Here is a 13,116-nt window from a genome sequence, read left to right as displayed (position 1 = left end):
AGATGCCAGAGAACCAGATATGTACAAATCTCAGAGTAGTAAGGGCTGAACAGGTGAATACCTTTCCCTAACAGCCGTGCTGTAGCACACAGCTTAGGTGCTTCCCACTCAAAACACGCTGTTTTATACAGTCACGAGCCCCAGAAGCGTTATATAGGAACAAAACTTTCTAGAAATCCCAAGATAACATGGGAAATATAATGAGCTAAATAAATGCGAGTGGTTGCCCTACAAACAACACCATCAAGTTGGTTGGATTGTTCAATTATTGATCAGGAAGAAATTCTCACATAAAATGTCAGACCAAAAGCCTTTTGCTTTCTCTGGTCCTCGCTTGCTGAGGCTTTTAGGTCAAGTTTAGAAGGACACCGTGACAATCACGTCTTCAAATATTTACTAGTGATTTCACTACCTTTACAGCATATGAAAGAGTCAGGGACTGAGTATTCTCCATAGTATATAGTGCTATTTTTTATTTCTAGAAAATTTGATCTCCTCCAGCCAGCAAACAAAAATACTTTGATGTAATTTTTAAAACGTTTTTTATTATTTAACACATTCCTTTGAATCAATTGCATAGAAGACCACAACACGAAACAAATGCAGATATTAAAACATATCGTAGGCATCGTGTGTTAGCCTAATTCGGTTTCTTTGTTTACAAAATAAACTTCAATATAAATATTTAATATGGTAGCTGCAGTAAGAAAAAGGACAAACTATTATTACTGTAAGAATGCTGAGCACAGTGGAAACTATCTTTTAAATTACAACTTTCTCTTGGCTTGGTCTAGAGCCTTGTTTCATAAAGGAAAAAGTCATAGTGCATTAATGGCAAATATCCATCAGGAAATAAGTCTAAAAGCAACTCAAAGAATTATATTGCTCTGAGAAAGACGGCTTTGCATTTGTGCCATGTTTATAGTAAGCTCAATACCAATATCTTGAAAATAACAGTAAATATTGAACCTGAGGAATATTTCATATGATTGCAATAAATGTTTAATGCAATATAACTTTACAGTACTTCAAAAACTTATTGCTGCAAATATTTACCTAGAATTTTAATTAAATACACTTATAATCCATGAAATAAACTACCTCGAAGCCTTGATTCAGCAAGACGCTCTGCAAAATGCAGAGGTATAGCCTCCTGCAGCTGTTCTTTGTGTCAGAGCCTGACTGTGTATTTGAACTCGCAACCCTTGCCCTGCTTGAAGATCCATCAGTGTCAGGACTACCCCTTTTCTAACTTCTCATATACAAATTCACTTACTAATAAAATCAGCGTGAGGTACACAGTGCTCTACAGACTTAGACCATAGCCTTTGCCTAGCAGTTCTTGCAGTCAGACGATACCTTCTGCTCCCACAGCCGACCAAAATGGAACCATAATTGCATTAGCCTCAGGAGATGTCCTCCTTTTGGATTGCTTCCAGTGTGCTGAAAATCCAGCCTTCTTTTCGAAGACTTTACTACATATAAAACAAACTAAACATCCTCTCTTCTGCTAATGTACAGGTAAATTAAATTTTGTTCCTTGTACTGGGTAGAATAGAGAGTACATTGAAACCAAAGGAGGGCAACTACAAATGCTTGTAGGCCACCGTGGGAGGAGCTTCTAGCTGATAACGCTTAGCCTTTGCAGGTAGCAAGAGCACATAACCTCTTGTGGTCTCCAGTAATGTAGAATTTCTGGCTTCCTTTGTATGTTTTTAGTACGTCGTCACATGCTAAGGTCACCTAAGCTCAACCACTTTTCCCTGACTGGTTAAGTTCTTACAAGTCATAAGTCAGCCTTGTATTTACATATTTTGTCTGAAATGTCATTATTTTTTAAAATCACAAATGAGGGATTATTTTTCAAAATCACAAGTTATAGACTGGTTTTCCATAATTAGATTTCTTGTGACTTTAAAACACCTCTAGAAACTTCTGAAACACTTTCTAGTAGTGCACTGTTTGCACGGGTGCTGCAGGTCTGGAACAAGATGCTGGTAAGGCACCATTATTTTGGTACTTAAACAATGCTGTACCTGAACATCAGGACAATAAGAAAACAATTCTCTTAATTGTTGCTTTAATGCTGTTGTAGAGATGAAACCTGTATTTCTGGAAATAAGATGTTAGCAAAGCAATGGATGTTTCCTCCTTTATGTAAGTAATAGCACAGTAGTCTGTGATCTCTTTGACCTCTGTTGAAATTGTTTTCACTGTAAAAAGCATGATCGTTTGAGAGAAGGGGAGTGAGGAAAAATTAAGCAGGGAAGAATTATCTGCATTTTTAGTCTGTTTTTTACTTTCTCTCTTGGAACCCATAACTTCATTTCCTCTTTCTTTTTTTTTTGTGGAACTGGTTATGAAAACAAGGAAAGAAGCAAAATATTGGCATTCTGTGTTTTCATAAACTATAACTAACCCCATTTTGTCTAAGTCCCCTTTCTTCAATTAGCATTTGCAAAACTTAGTTGCTCCTTTTACTCTTTATAATACTGAAGAGAAAACATACAGTGATTGAGAAGCTAAATATATAGGACTAATTCTCTTCATTTGACATCTCTGTTAGTGCTGTGACTCTACATTTTTTCTTCTAAATTGCTGCTAGTCAGTGTTGAAACAGGCCCTCAGATGAAAAAGAATTGACCTGTTATTGTTGTAAAAGCTTTCTGATGCCACAAGACTGCTGCAAAAGACACCAGTCAGATTAGGAAAAGTGGGCAAAGGTTATGATGAAAATAGTCATGAATGATAGAGCATCTTATCTTCCTGGATTCCTCATGTAATACATTTAATGATTGTTATCTTACCCGAGACAGTCAGGACTGTGCACTGAGTCACGTAATTAATGTATATGAATGTCTGTGTAAGTTCATGAGTTAAGTAAACCTGCCCAGCCAAGCCAAGAAGCTGACCATTCATCAGCCTTTGTTTGTGCCACAGAAATACTGTGCCAGGGACCATTAGTAACAGCAGTGCTGCAGATCCTATAAACAGTAATCATCTGAGCAGTTTTCTTGTGAGCTTACCTAAGTGTGGCATGGAGAGAAGAAAAGTTTTTGTTTATGAATCATGAAATCATAGATCAGTTTGGGTTGGAAGGGACCTTAAAGATCATGCAGTTCCACCCCCCTATCATGAAGCTGCAGATTTGCTCTGATTTCTGTGAGTTCTGGATAAATCTTCAGAACTCCACATAGGGAAAGCGAACATTGTCATGAGAAAAAGAATTGAGATATTACAAAGAAGAGCACCTGCACGTTACTAGTAAGTAGAGGTAACCATTACATCATTTTTTCTCCCACCATATATGTAGCTAGCTGAGTATGTGGTCAGATAAGTAACGTGGTGCAAGAGCTCTGATTTCCCATGTTTGACCCACAATTCATGTGATCTGAAAATAAGCATAAGCACAAAATCAAGGAACTGTTCTCAGTCTTTAAGGCTTTACATGACAAAACTACATTCTCTTCTTACAAAAATAAATTGAATTTTTAGAGCTGATTTTGGCAGGAGAATCTCAGACCTGCGTGATTGCAGGGCAGAGCGTAACCTCCTCCAGTATTTCCTTGCTTGAACAGCCTCCTCTGTTTCTCAGGGTCCTGTTTCCTATTCTTTATAATCCACATTGAAAGATAGCTACCCATCAAAGCTGGCTTCAAACTGAGGAGTATTTTCAAGCACCTTGTCCTGAAGAGACCATCCTCTATAATTGCTTTTTAATCTGCTCTATTTATTAGTTGCCAATTTGAGCAATCGTTGGCAAATACATAGGACAAAGGCATTTCTGAAGCCATATTTTTGATGGTGCTGAACAGGAAACCCTTAAAAATCAATCTCTCTGCTTTGTTATGTGATATGCTTAGTAAAGAAACAAGTATTAAGACAGGCAGTGGGACACCGTATGCATAGAAAAGATTTGGAGCACATCTTGACAAGAATGTTTCTCAGGTTGAAAAATTGTTAAAAAATAATATTGCCGTAGTTTGGGCCATTCCACACTGGGCTCTGTACACTTTGTGTGTGGAATACTTCATAAAAACATTCCTTTCTTTTGAACTGTTCACTGTTTGTCATAACAGCACGGGGTGTTGTAAAACTTAAAAATGGCACTGTCAGATTAATAATTTTTAAATGGCTCCTTCAAACGTTTTCAAAGGTTAACCTTTGAAAATGCAAAAATGAAGGCAAGTAAATGACTTTGTAGCATACAAAATTGTTCTAGATATTTTTTAGATGACCCAGTGATCTGTTGTTGTTTTTGTCCTGTAGTTTAGTGCTTCTGCCCCTCAGCTGACATTTTTTTGTCCTCCAGCCTGGCTCAGTTATTGCAGTGTTACGTTACGGTAGACTTTTCTTTTGTCCACTTTTTCTTAGTCCACTTTTCAGGGTGGACCTATGCGTTCTCTCCATTGCTTGTGAGTTATACTGGCATTTTCTAAATGATAGTGCATTGTGAAAAGACATGAACGCGAGTCACTGTTACACCTGCAGTATCACCCCAGTGCTAATTGCAGTTGGAAGGGAATGATGTTCATTGTTGTGACGATTGAGGGGCACTTTTAGATCAGATACTAAGAAGAAATGTTTGCTTGTGAGGGTGGTGAGGGCACTGGCACAGGTTGCCCAGAGAAGCCATGGATTCCCAGTCCCTGGAGGATCCCAGGCCAGGATGAAGCTTTGAGCAAACTAATCCAGGGAGAGGTGTCCCTGCCTAGGAGGGTTGGAACTGGATGGTTTTTAAGGTCCCTTCTCACCCAAAGCATTCGATGATTCTATAGTTCTATGACCTAGCTGGGTGTTCTATGCCCCTTCTATCTACAGGAAATAGGGAATTTGGTTTGACTTCCTTGTGCCATTCAAGTAGGTGACACCATTCGAGTAGGTGACAATCTCACTCAAAACAAATACAGGGAAAAATGTTTACAAGACAAGAATATTTTGTTCTATGTCTGCACAAACAGTTTCCATCCAGATTCATTTCTGGAGGAACTGTCTTTATCTGAGCAACGTTCTGAAATCTGGGGAGAGCTCTGTGTGTTATGTCCATGGTAAAAGCCTGAGGAAAATCTGTATGGAGCACTGTAAAGAGGGGATAAACTGGACAGTTTATTCTGAACCTCATCTCAAGTTAGCACCCGTTTTCAAAGCATTATCAGGTCTTCGTATAAGGAGCAAAGGTACAACAAGTTAGAGGAAGTCACTGTTTGCTTCTGCCTCTGCTGTTTACAGACCCGTATGGGCACTCTGAAGTGCCTGTGACTGACATATAGGAATTCAAACTTACATTGCACGCATGCACCCGCACTCCAAGATCTATCTTGTTCATTTTATAACACTGAGAGGGGAATCCTAAGACCTTCCATCCCCAAAGACATGTTGCTGTGAGAGAGCCGATGAGACTGCTCTGCAGCTGAGTCCGTGCCACATTTACTAGCAGAACCGCAGGAAGGCAGCAGGGTCCCCACAGGCTGGCTAGGGCTGTGATTGCTCCCACATTGTGTGATCTCACATCCTAAAGATGTCCCTTAGAATGGGATAGGTCATTGTGCTGACACAGGCACTTAAAAAGGAGATGCTTCAGAGACCTGCAAAAGAGGCAGCAGCTGTGGATAAAAACACAGACACGCTCAGTGTCAGCAGGAACTGCTCATGGCCAAGCACTTTAGAAAATGTGGTGATCTGCAGTGCGATGGCTGAATAGGCACCAGACTCTCTGGAAAATCAGGATGCCATTGTGAGCGTGAGCACTTCTGAATCCGCAGCCTGCAGAAACGCTGCAGATGGCTTGGCCCCCTCTCAGCAGGCACGGATCACAGTATCGAGGGTGGCAAGCACGAGCAGGCTCGTGGCTTGTAGACAATGAGAGGCACACGCTAGCTGACAAAGGAGAGGTTGTCAGGTGCAGCAACTGTCCCAACAGGCACGTTTGCCATGTCAGGAGGTTGCTCTTTCTCTGAGCCAAGTACTGAACATCTCTTTCTCTCATTGTGCTTGTAATGTGTTGATTTTCATGAATCATATCTTTTAATATGCGTTGTATATTTCTGTTGTTTGAAATTGTAGCAGTCAAAATTCAGAATAAACCTCAGCCACTTGAGATTATTCAAAAATGCCCAAAGAGACAACTCGGCTGTAATCTTGGCTGTCTTATTGCCAAAGAAAACAACCTACCTCATGCCAAGATTCTCTAAATTAGCAAAGACATACACTTCCTCCCCTGGTTTGCTTTTGAGATTGTTTATCGATTGTCTCGGCCCTTCCTCACCTTACCTGAATCCTCGGGGAAATGCTGTAGTATTTCAAATCTTATAAATGAAAACCTGAGTACCCCTTAGGAAAACCAAAAATTTTTATGCTTATGACATGCTCCAAAGATATAGTTATGGTTACCCAAGTAACCTTAACTCTGAACCTAACTGGGAAACTGAAACAACTATTGTATTTCTTCAGCTTCTGGCTTCCTCAAGAATAAAGCACCCCAGAAAGTAGGGAGAACATAGCTGGAAGAAAGATCAATATCTTCTACAAAAGGTTTGCAAACACAGATGCAGGTAAGTTAGTGAAATGAGGCCTCTGCGCATTGTGGGTACTGTTTTGTACAGCTGTTAAAGGTACGGTTTAGGAATCCAGTTTCTGTAGTAAAGGCAACCAATAATGTTTGTTATTGTGATACAAACAAATGTAAGTGCACCGCCTTCCCACAGACCTTAATAGAGACCTCATGTGATTTTGGAAGAAGTGGTGACTAAAAGCTTGTAAAAATAATGAAGCTGGAGTGGTTTAACAGCATGCTGGCTGAGTTGTACTTGCTGTGGGAGAGCACGCCTCTACCCTACTTCTACCACTGTAACACATAGAAAACATATCCTTACACTTGAACCTTTGTACTACTGACCCAACAAGTTCTGTGGTTTTGGATAAACCACACGTATGCTCTTGTAACACAGAAAGAGTATATTGCAATAATTTCATATAAAAAGAATTTAAGTACAGAAACGATGTCAAGAGGACTGAGGCGATGGGATTTGGAAGAGAAGATAGACATGAATTAAGTTGAAGGTCTTAATTAGGACAGCTATACTCTGTTCCTTTGAATAGTCAACTACGTAAAAAGAAAGGAGCTGTGAAGATGACTCAGAGAGTGATAAATTTCAAGGATTCTCGCTTTATTTTACATAAATGAATTTAAGAGTATATGCTAATCTTCTGCAAGATCAGGCTGGTAAGGGTGAGGTAGCTCAGTGTTACCCAGTATTTTTCTTGCTTGTAGTGGACACATTCAGTAGCAGCTGATAGTCTCAGAGAGAAGGGCTTTGAGGACAAGGCACCAGTCCCATGGTGACTTTGAGGAAAAGTGAATTTTGCATCAGACCTCATCACATAGGGAGCTACGCTATTACAGAGTGCTGCACTGGCGTGTGTCTTTATGCCGTATCTTCCTAACAAAATGAGCCCTGGTGTTTCATATAGTGACATCTAATTCAGAGGAGATCCTGGTCTCTGGAGCTTGCACAACATTGTGGGAAAGGATCAGAAAGGAAAGAATTAATTTTACCAGGCTGTATGTGCTATTTCTGATCACTGAACTCTACTAACAGCAGAGAACGTGCTCTAGTACACTTACTAGAGCACATTCTCTAGTAAACCATGTAGCTGAAGTAGGGCGACAATATTTATGTGTATAATAGATTGAAAGTGTGAAAACACTAAGATAATCAGTTCACCAAAATGACCTGCTGACCTTTCTGTTTGGTTTTCCTATAAAGTAGACATTAAAAACAGACCGTATCTGTAATTTTTTTCAGGTAGTATTTTGTTTAAGTTGCCCGTGGCAGTCTCTTCCCATGCAAAAAGGTGCTTTTTTAAACCCTGTTGTAATAAAGATGTTTCTGCTATTCTAAGGTTAACCCCCCAAATCCCATACACCGTTGCAGAGTGCGGTTTTACAATCAGTTGGTGAATTTGTCTTATACTAGAAATGAAATGACCGCTGTTTTACCTACTTTTCACACTGAAGACAAGACCTCTAATGTGACAAATCGTGTCATTCGAGTAGTTATGTGGGTTTTGTTGCCTTTTTATTTGGAAAACTATTTAACCTTACCTTGTGTTACCCTTCAACGTAAGTTAATCATCATAGCAGGATCATCACTTTGTGTGAGCAGAGAAAGAAGCATTGTTCCTGATTACAGCTCTGATGATTCAAAGGATGCGGTCTCATAATTAGGTATGTATTTAGAAGCTGTTGTTTCCTTCACTTGAGTTTACTTCCACAGAATCAAGGAAATGCAGTTATCATGGGTTATTTTTCATGTGTGTCGATATGGTGTACTTTAACGCTCTACCCAATCCGTCCCTATCTCTAGTCCTTGTGACTTGAGTATAATTAAACTTCGGAGGAATTTGGATTCCTGTTTGAGTTGACATCTGATGGTTATCACCCAGGCATACCCTCCAGTTTCAGCAAGAGATCTGGACCGAACAAACACAGAGCACTTACATATTTTGCAAACCCACAGTTTATATAGAGATTATTTTATGTTTAGATATCACTCTCAAGCAACTGGGACAGAGCCAGCTGCAGATCTGTATAAACAACAGATTTTACACATTAGGCTGTACTCGTGGATCTGGTTTAGTACAAAGTATAGTGAAAATCTAGCAGTTGAAATCTAGTCCCACCCAACAGATTATATTCCTCTCCCCCCTAAACGCAATAGGGTGGCATTTAGACCATGAATATCCTAAAAACAAATCAAATCTATGTACTGCTCTGAACGAGCAGTTGCTAGTGCTTTAAATGATTGCCAGATGTCAAAAAGCAAAATCCCTCTCCTTCCACAAAAGTAAGAATAGTTGACTAATAATTCACTTTAAAAGACTGAGAGTCCAGATCTCTGTCATAGACGTATTTCAGCTGTAACATTTGATACAGCCTAGGGGAGAAGATGCAAATATGGATGTAATATAGTTTACCCTATAATCAAAGGAAGAAGAAAAGTCTTGGCATTTCAGGACAGTAGACCTCCATAAAACAAGAATTAAGAACAACTGTCTACAGCAACTTTCCTTTCTTCTACAAAAGAAGAAACAGTAGCTTATGACATTGGTTAAAAATTCATGGTCAGACTGAGAGCATATATTTCCCTTTAATAAAATTTCATATTGCAAGAAGAATCATGGCTGAAAGAAATATGATATATTTCCATATACACATGCAGAAACCCATGTTTCCATATGTGTGAGAGTAAGTGGAAATTACATCTGCTTAGGAGTTTTTACTTTCTACATTTTAATAAGCTTTTTATAATATCCAGAAATTAAATCCAGTTTAGTGCATCTCATACAGTCAGACTCCACCGTGTTTATGAATCAAGATATGTAGGAACACTTCACAAAACCATTTCCTTAAATTTAATGTAAATATGTTCAACCCAGTGACGATGTCAGAATTGATGATCTAAAAGTCTTCATTGTGATGACATTTAATCATCATAAACTGAACTAAAGAAAATCATTCTGCGCTATTTATTAGCGTATTTGGAAGAAATCAACTCAGATAAGAAAAGCAGTCTGACTGTACAACTTGTTTACATTTTGAAAGGCTTTTGAGAAATTTCATCACAAAACACCAGAGAAAAAATGAAGTCAGGGAGTCAGAGTATAATAATTCATCTGAAGTTTGTGTGAGACAAAAAATAAAGGGTAGTAAGAATAAAAAGTGAAATATTATCTTGGAGAAAAATTAAAAGGAGCAATCCCAAAATTCTGTGCTTAGGACCAGAGGTGATTGGGGAAAGGAAGGTAAGCAGAAAAGTGACTAAATCTGTTGCTTTTATGACATAGAAGAAGAAAGTTTTGGAGAGACTTGGAGAAGGCTGGAGTTATAACAATGTCAGATCACACTGTTTCTTCTACTGGAGTCAGTTTACATGCAAAAGATGTTAATGTCTTAAATCTATCAAACTGTTCTATGACACGTTTAATGATTTTTTTCCATTAATCTACAGTTGCTGTTGAAGGAAAGAGTAAGAGGTTTTCTGAAACGTCTTAATACTGCTTATAAAAATTAAGGACCATTGTCGGTGAGCACCTGCACAAGGTGTTGATTTAAAGGGTTTGTATGCATTCTCTGGAACTGTATGCTGGTACCAGGAATTTGAGTTATTCATATGAATGCGTTGGACGTAAGCGGGCAGGTCGAATCTGCTCATTGGAAAATATCTAGTTGTGTTTTACATCAACCTTTGAAAAAGACAGAATATTGAGATTGAGATTGATTTCTTTTTTCAAGGAGAGAAATCACTTTTCTAAACTCTGCTGGTTTAATTATTTGCTGAGCCTGAATAGCAAACCAGACTTGTTTCTTTTTCTGCTCGTTGTAATGCCTTGGTGGCCTAACAGCCACTTTTAAAGAGCTGCATGCTGCAAGGATTTATGGATGCTAGCTCTGGACCTTTCAGAAACATATCTTGTTCTGTGATTAGTTCTGTTAAATTGCCCGAAATTATTTCACAAAGAAATCTTTAGTAAAGCATTTAGATCAAAGGATAACATTAAGCCTATGCCCACTGCAAGACCTGCAGTCTCTCTAATCTGGAGGACAGGAGGCTTTGCTCGGGAACTGAATGCTCAAAAATGACTGCTAAAATATTTCTTAACACATGAGTCTTAAAATGTTGCTCACACTAATTTATTGTTTGGCTACGATACTTTATGCTCTCCATATGCAGCAATCTGGGGGCAACTTATAGGACTATGATTCCTGTGTGAGAAGTTGAACTCCCGTCAGCCCCCCCTAAAAGGCCAAGGAAAGTGTGGTCCCTTTAGATTACATTATTCGTACAGTATCAGACAGGCATGCTACAAACACTTAAAAAACTGCTGTCTCCTGGTCCAGCAAGGCTGTAAATTAAACTAAACATAACATAACTGGGAATGGTAGCGTTGCATGTGGGAGGAGTTGATCTCTGTTGTGGTATTCTGTGAAAGATGTTATTTTGGCTGAAAACAAAAGCTATAACCTGGAGGAATGAGATAGGACTACTGCGATTTTTATGGGTGACAATCGTATTACGCTGACCTGGTGAGGCGAGTGAGACTTGAGACTATGGAAGGTAATTGTACAGTGCCACAAATTATAATGCTACTCGTACTTTTTTTAGCATCTGGTTTCCATTTCTCCCTCTCCTACATTTCTACTGTGTATTTTGAGTTTTTTTTCTTTTTCAAACTCTCAGCACTGTAGTAACACGGCACGGTAACACATTCCACCAGCACAGTAATTAAACTGAAAAAAAATTATTTTAAGTTTGGTTACGCCCAGCTTTTTAATGCTGCCTGTATTATTTTTCTTTCCATTGTACGTTAATAAAATTTTGCTCTGGTTTAGAGTCTGCCAAAGCCAGGAGAAGCCTGAGGAGGAAACTGGCTGATTTGTCAGGAGAAAGACAGACTTTGCTCAGATGTGACTTGGCTTTGGATCCTGTGGACACATACTTTAACAGCCATGTGGAGAGCTCATCTGCAGCACTGGATCGTGTATTTTGTTCAGTTACTTGTACAGCTCCACCATGCCAGTCTGTGTCTATAGAGTCCTTCACCCAACAGAGCCACGCTCCGTGCTCCTCTCTCAAATGGAATTAAAAATATGCAAAGATAAGTAGTAGTATAGAGCACTACAGGCAGATGATGATGGTCTTCTGTGTAGTCCAACAGCCTAAAGATCCTCCTGCCCATTACATATTAATCTGTTGCTCTTTGAAAGAGCATACTGCTCCGGGAAAGCCCTTTGGAGAGCCTCATTTGTTGGTCCAGCATTGCACCACTAAACTTTGTCCTGTATTTAACATTGCAGTTTCTGAAGAAAAGGTGTTTGTTTTCTCCTCTGAGCCTTGCTTAGTGATTTGGGTTTTTTTGTGTTTGGGGGGGTTGTGTTGGTTTTTTTTTCTTTCTTTTTGTGTGTCTATGACAGGGATGAGGGAGAAGTGGCTGCTTCCATTTACTTATCTTTTTATTTTAGTGTAACTCATCACTTTTTCGATGATGCCTGGACTAATCTTTATGATGCCTGTAAGGCATGCCATAGTTTGGAAGAGCATTTCAGCAATATAATTCAAACATAACGTACCAAAAGAGTGGCCAGGCAGCTGCATTTAATATTGCCAAAAAGATCATCACAAATGTGCCTATTGATATTTTAACCCACGGAGTGGTACAGCTGACAGTTGTGGAGTGCATCCACCATCCGGAATCCTCTTTCTTTATTTTTCTCGAGAATCAAAGCTCTTTTGGATTGCTAAGAGGCAGTCTTGTTTCCTGTGCTGTTCAATCTTCAAGCAAACGATATTTTTCATCAACAATGACACATCAGCACCAAGTTACCTTCAAGAAGGTCAGTGGGGAAAAAAAAAATATTTTAAATTATGATAGTTGGCTCTGAAATACACTTGCATATTCTTTTTATTGGCATAGTCACCTGCCCCTGAACAGTCTCGCTGTGCCCAGCAGTTCAGAAGACCGACATGCAAAATAAACTCAATTATTATATTAGCAGCTGTTCATGTTAAGTCACAACAGAGTTTCCTACTAAACCTTTAATATTTTACAGGCATTTTTGGCCATGTGGTTAGAGTACAAGATCGCAGTTTAGGAGCAGAACTCTGGTTTGTTTCTTAGTTCTGCCAGAGGCTTCTTGTGATGTCGTGGGGAAAATTTTTCACTCCTTCAGTCCCCAAGTTCCACGTCGTAAAGTGATCATAACAAGGCTTTCTCTTTTTCCATTCCTTGCAGTTCTTGTCCATTTATACTACAAGCTCTTACAGGAAGACATCATTTCTCCAATTAGGTGTTTGTGTTTTTCCAGTCTCTAGGGGGGAGTGTCAAAAAAAATACATATAGGTAGCAATTTAAATAGTATAGTATGTTTTTATATATAATAATAGACTATAAATACTATTGTTTGTATATTATACATGAATAGTAAATATAAATACATGCAGTTTTTTGAGTGATGCTTACTTTCACAATAACTTATATGATTAATTTAAGATTTTAAGTGTCACTACTGCTGCTGCAACTATGCATTATTAAAATACCGATAGTAAGATGTTATTA

The 13,116-nt window shown here is 38.8% G+C and overlaps 1 long non-coding RNA gene across 1 annotated transcript; it reads left to right on the top strand.

The window, feature by feature from the left end:
* Positions 1–1,384: 1,384 nt before the first annotated feature.
* LOC128853042 (uncharacterized) lies at positions 1,385–12,867 on the top strand. The gene is made up of 4 exons (XR_008451264.1): positions 1,385–1,521; positions 6,451–6,551; positions 8,141–8,227; positions 11,393–12,867. It is a non-coding gene; the product is annotated as an uncharacterized LOC128853042 (long non-coding RNA).
* Positions 12,868–13,116: the final 249 nt, after the last annotated feature.

Source organism: Cuculus canorus, chromosome 9 (genome assembly GCF_017976375.1).
Source record: "Cuculus canorus isolate bCucCan1 chromosome 9, bCucCan1.pri, whole genome shotgun sequence".
In the NCBI taxonomy this organism is placed as follows: domain Eukaryota; kingdom Metazoa; phylum Chordata; class Aves; order Cuculiformes; family Cuculidae; genus Cuculus; species Cuculus canorus.
This window is presented reverse-complemented; position numbering and strand designations above follow the sequence as displayed.